The sequence below is a fragment of the Diadema antillarum genome, unplaced genomic scaffold (genome assembly GCF_040938485.1).
Source record: "Diadema antillarum isolate AM-2024a unplaced genomic scaffold, OU_Dant_1.0 seq00000654_RagTag, whole genome shotgun sequence".
Classification (NCBI taxonomy): domain Eukaryota; kingdom Metazoa; phylum Echinodermata; class Echinoidea; order Diadematoida; family Diadematidae; genus Diadema; species Diadema antillarum.
Genome location: NW_027271567.1, coordinates 56,702 through 62,701, shown reverse-complemented (window position 1 = coordinate 62,701; position 6,000 = coordinate 56,702).

The following is a 6,000-nucleotide window of genomic DNA, read 5'->3' as shown; positions in this document are numbered from 1 at the left end:
ATCCGTTAGTCTGTATAGTCGTTCATCAAAGTTGTTGTCATGGGAAACAGTGATGCACCAGTTACTCGCCTACATCGGAAAGTCCCTCATAGGATACTTAATCTGGCTATTGTTCTCGACTCTACTACAAAAGTACACAGAAAGGGAAATGAGTCTAGCTGTAGTGGGGCCAGGCCAGATCCTTAAAAACATTGTTAACATCCCGAATCATGACCAAATGGGAAATTCTGTACACCCTGCCTCCACTGACTATAGTGAAATGTGAGAATACACAGGGAATATTGATATCGCCATGTGGAAGACTGGCCGGCACCTACAACGAGATCATGATGTCGGGCAAGATCTTGAAGCTTTAGATACATTACGTATATAAAGTGCCATCTGATGATCAAGATACAAAAAGGCCATCTCCTCTGATTTGAATTCGAGTAGAGTTCTTCCTGCTTCCTCGATCGTCTGTTTATTTGAATTCTGTCTTGCTTACTTGTTTGTTGCTTCCATGTTGTGCCTCTGTTCGTTCTGTTTTGTTTTTGGGGGCGAAGAAATCGATTCCAATCGACCACAGAAGGGCTGGGATAGCATTGCACTCCAGGCGTCAGTATGGAAACATTCGTTCTGTTTCCAAGAATTTTTTTTTTTCGTCACTGAAATGTCCTGGTACCACTAAGGATGACGGGGGGGGGGGGGGGAGTGAATGGCTATTGCTGATACTGAGAATGGACAGTTCTGGTGTGAACATTAAGTACGTACACACATTATGATACAGAACCTTCAACTCAAAACAAATCAGGCTGTCTAGTAGCATTTTATAATGACAAAGGGGTAATATGACATGCTGTTGAATGCTTTGAGAACTACGACGCTTACTGCAATTAGACACACTTCACTTTTCATCTTTTATTCGTGTTTGTAGAGTCTTTTGAAAGTTGATTGCATAATTATACTACATTTGAATTCAATTGATAGGTTTTTTTCTCTCTCTTTTCATAGCTGTTAGAACTTGAGAGCATTTACCATAGACGGAAACAAACAAACAAATATATACCACCTGTACCAGGAATAGTTGTAAAAGAATTTGTAAAATCGATTCTTCAAATTGTAAGGCATATGTGATTTCGAGGCTTTTCGAAGATAAAACAACCCACTCGACCCAGGTGTATAAATTTTTACCTAGCAATGCTAGGGTAATGATAGTGGCAGAAGGCCATGGAATGATAATGGCACTTAAGAGGCTACCCTATGGATCATAGCATAATTCTCATTATCATTTATTGCGCGCGTGTGTAAACTTATCCAGGAATAATCATGTAATATGATTATGTTGGTTCCAAATATTTTCTCGTGCAAAATAAAAAAGTCTAGATTATCTCAGCCTCGTCTTTTCTTGTCTTTTGTCTTTTGTCTCTTGGCTTTTCCGTTTTGGTTCTTCTTATTTTCTTTCTCTTTTCCTTCTTTCTTCCTTCCTTGTCTTTTCCTTTCACTCCTCCCTTTCTACGTACACTGATATATGTGTTTAATTTTTTTTTCCAGAAAAAAAAATCGAATAAAAACCTACGTAATATGACCATCATCCCTGCTGTCCACGTGTGCACGCTTTTACCTATAGTGTACCTTCTGCTCTGAGTAAGATGTCTGTATAATCATTTCAACGTTTCTTGAAAGTATTTTTATGTTCACAAAATGCTTTTCGGACGGTTGTCAATTTCATATCTTGTGTAAAAGAAAAAGCAAACAAACAAACAAACAAACAAACCTAATACAAATATCAAAAAACAGAAATGGGGAATGTCATACATCACAGGCTCAGATGATTGTCTCAACTGAGACTCACGCGAGGCTTCATATGTAATAAAATCTAAATTGAAATTCAATTTGAATGAGCACGACCTGCTTATCGGTAGAAAGAAAGAAATAATGCGAGAGCATCCTTTCTGAATCGTGACCAATAATATATATTTTTTCCTACACATTATTTCTTTGCTTATTCATCATCTAGCATAAGTATTTCTCATTCTTTTACCCAACGTATCTTTAGTACGGGATGAAAAAGACACTTGGAAAGTAGAAATTCATGCAATACGACACAGGTTCTTTCTAACATTGGTGATGTGTTTGGACACAAACAACCTCCTCACACCCCCCCCCCCCCCACTACCCCCGGAAGTCTTCAATAGGCACACATCTCCATTGTACCTTACGAGGGACAGGAGTTCAACATTCCTTCACAAGATCCTTAAAGTGCAGTGAACGATGTGTTTGCCCATATTGCCGCGATGCGCCAACTCATATTGATTTCTGGCACATCAATAAAAGTACGGCACCAACATAATCCAATCTTGCACATAATCGTGCGTTCCCTTTTTCTCGTTCCTGCGACCGCATTGGACCGTTCTGGTGATCTGCAAAGAACGAAACTTTTCCCGATTGATCTATCGACAAACTTAATACCCGCGCCGTGCCTACAAAGTGCTCATGTGTGTGCATGAAGTAAAGTTCATTCATCAATAAGTAAAAGCAGGGTATGAGAATTACTCGCTGTACAGATAATGTACTAGTCTCGTAAGATAATTGTACGACTTACGCCAATTACTGCTGTAGCTATAATGGTATAGGGATTCCAGCGTGCATTACACGAAGCCTTATACGCATCCATTGTTTGTGGCAAGACAATGATTGTGAATACCGTTCATTATCCTTGTCAATTCCTGTTACTAAAGGGACCAAGCCGTGCAAATGCATGTTGACTTGTATCGATTCATATAACCGTAATCATCACTTTTGGGGCCAAAAGAATATCTAAATGTGTGCAATATATTTCATAATATTATGTTTTACCATCTTTCTTAAGATTATTTGGATTCGCCGCTCCCCCCCCCCCCAAGAAAAAACCAACAACTTCCAAACCAATATTCTACCAATGACATCATCTGCCAATCACTGATGTAAAGCACCACGATTATCAAAAGACGATGGAATGCATCTTTTCCCAGACTCAGCGTAACTGTAATGTTTTCCTGTAATATCTTATGTTAATCATTATCTATTAGCAACATGGAAACATGCAAGTTAAGCTCAGTCTAAGGAAAGGTGCATTCTATTTCCTTTGGTTACTCATATCGTCAGTGATCAGTACTTTAGCAATGACAGGCAGATGATGTCATTGACAGAATCTTGGTTTGAAAGTTGTTGTTTTTTGTTGGCGTAGCCAAGGTAATCTGAAAAAAAGAATGAAATGCATTGCACGTATTTAGATATTCATTTTTTGCCACCTAAGTGACGTTGAGGGTATCATGAATCAACACAAGTCAACACGAATTTGCATTCCTTAGTCCTTTAAACCACTGTTAGGCCTATCCATAAACGCACAGACACCTACACACATGCACTCACATGTATAAGAAGTATACATGCATACCTAGGACGCACCTACCCACATACATGCCTGCGTACGTGCATAATATTGTACATGTACATAGTATAAATGTACATATCAAATATGCAATTAACATGTTTCGCAGCAATGTGGAAAACATGATTGATATTATGTTCGACATAAGACAAAGATTGATACAACGAAATGAAGCAACTTACCGTTGCACAGAAGACGACAGGTATTCGCACCGTTAAACCATACTCCATTGACACCTGTTGATTGGTGTATACCGATCTCACACTAACTGGTATATCATAAACTGGTGAATTCTCGCGCCACAAGTCGTATTTCCATCAATCCACTGATTGCATTGGCCTTTAAAATACTCTTCCAATAGATTAGCTTGGAGTCACTCTTTAGGCTCTTGGTTGATACTCTTTCTTTTAACTATGCCAATATTTTGTTTTATCATTATCCATGAATTCAGTTTGTCATGAATTAGATTATGTCATGTGGAAATCCCTGCAGCAGAAGACATCTTTCAATTGGCGTCAAACAATGTTGGCAAAGTCAACTGAATAAGCCGTGATCGATACTCAACGATTATCTTTCCATGAAGAAAACACCATGCTAATCTCTAGAAGATTGTTTTCTTGACACTGAACATCGATTTTCCTTATCTACATCTGTCACCTTTCTTCTTTCCACCTTCGGCACAAACATGGAAGAGTCAATCATTCATTTCTATACTACAAGAAGTTCGGCAAAACTCAGAGCAGAGTCTGATGAAACTGAAGGATATGATCTCATTTACATAGCATCGATTTTCCCTTGTGAGAGTACATACTCTCTCCTCTCTCTTCCTTCACTCTCTCTCCGGGTCTCCCTCCCTTTCTTCCTCTCTCCCTCTCTCTTTCAGACGGAGCAGCAGTCCAGTGGCGTTGCGCCGGGGGCAGACGACAGGATTACGGGAATCCAACCAGAGCGATTTCGCAACGCTTGGACGGCTCTCTTTAACCACCTCCTTCAGACCAGGACACTGTCGACTGCTTCTCTACTTGAGCATCACCCTGGAATATTCCAACCGTGTCGGCGATTGCAACATGAAGGGCAAGTTGAGATCATCATGAGACAGCAACAACAAAAACAACAACAAACACTGCTCAAAATAACGAAGGCAGCAGAACTAAACGTTAAAAAACAAAGGCAACAATGGCAACATCAACGTCAACGTGGGACACTTTATGTCACTTATGAATGCGCGTGATGTTCGGTGGATATAGGGGCTTAGGAAAGAGGCTCAAATGACCCCCATTACAGAGTGCGATTAACTCAATCGGAAACCTGCCTTCTTCTTCTCGCTCGTCACTCCCTGGAGTTTGTTTCTTTGCAAGATGAGACGGAAGAAGCTGAGACCTTATCGTCATGTTTTAACCTCTCTGCCCTCTCAACCACTCCTCAGTTACACGATGCCAATGTTTTCTTTGAATTGTTCATCATGAGATTAGACCAGGGGTGTAAAATGAACACTTGATGACATCAAAGCAAAAAGAAGCGGCTTTTTAGATGTCAAGTTGTATAATATTTTTTTAATCTACATGGCAACCTCTGAGATACCAACACTCTTCCAGAAGGTCCGATATTAGTTACCCCAGCAGGTATAACCATATATAAATCTGGGTTAAGAACATCCGAAACTCTCGTTCAGAGTCATATCTATGGTAAAGTTTAAATGCATAAGCTACGATTAATGTTTGAAACCAAAACATTGCAGGGAAATTAGGAAGGCACAGTTTGAAAAGGGTGACCTCTTGAGGGTGGTTATTCAGGGACAAGTTGTGGGACACTCTATTCGTATAGATATTTTCTATAAATTTCATTACACTTTAATCTACTTCGAATTCACTTGTTTATAGTAATCAGTATGGTCAATTTTCATGATGATAGGTCTGTCAATAATAAATGAACATTGCACATTTAAGCATGCCATAATTATTATTCTGATTATATTAATGAAATCATCGTATCACAAGAAGAGTAGAAAAATATATATCCTGTTCAAAACACCAGGCTGATTTCTTATCAAATTTTAACTGCTATCCTCCAGTCATTTCTTTTGAGGGGGAGCTGTACTCTCCGTTTCCCTGCCAGATTTGGTCTGATTCCTGCTAAATTCATTCAAATTCTAGCGCGTTACAGTGAAAATAGCTTGAGGCAAGGGTTTCAGTTTCATATAAGAGTCTTGAACCCCGTCCACACGGCGTACCATGACCCTTAAAAGTAGACCTCTAGTAGAGAAATAAAGTGCTGCACGAGGTTTTTCCCCACAGGATATCGGCTTTAAAAAACCGATACTATCGATTCGTGATACATTTATGTCTATGTTGTTGGGTGTTCTTTTTTTGGGGGGGTGCTTTTTTTTCTTTCGAACGTTTGAGCCTCGCGTAAAGAAAAATACATTTGGACACATGGTGTTTCTGATATGCAGGTGATGATAATATGTGAGGTATCCGAACAGATTTATGCTGGCACTTTCAAGTTCCTGGATTGAAAGCTTCAAAACCAAAACAGTAATCATAATTTTCTCTGTTCGAGTGATTGGTTTATTTGCGTATTTCACTTTAATT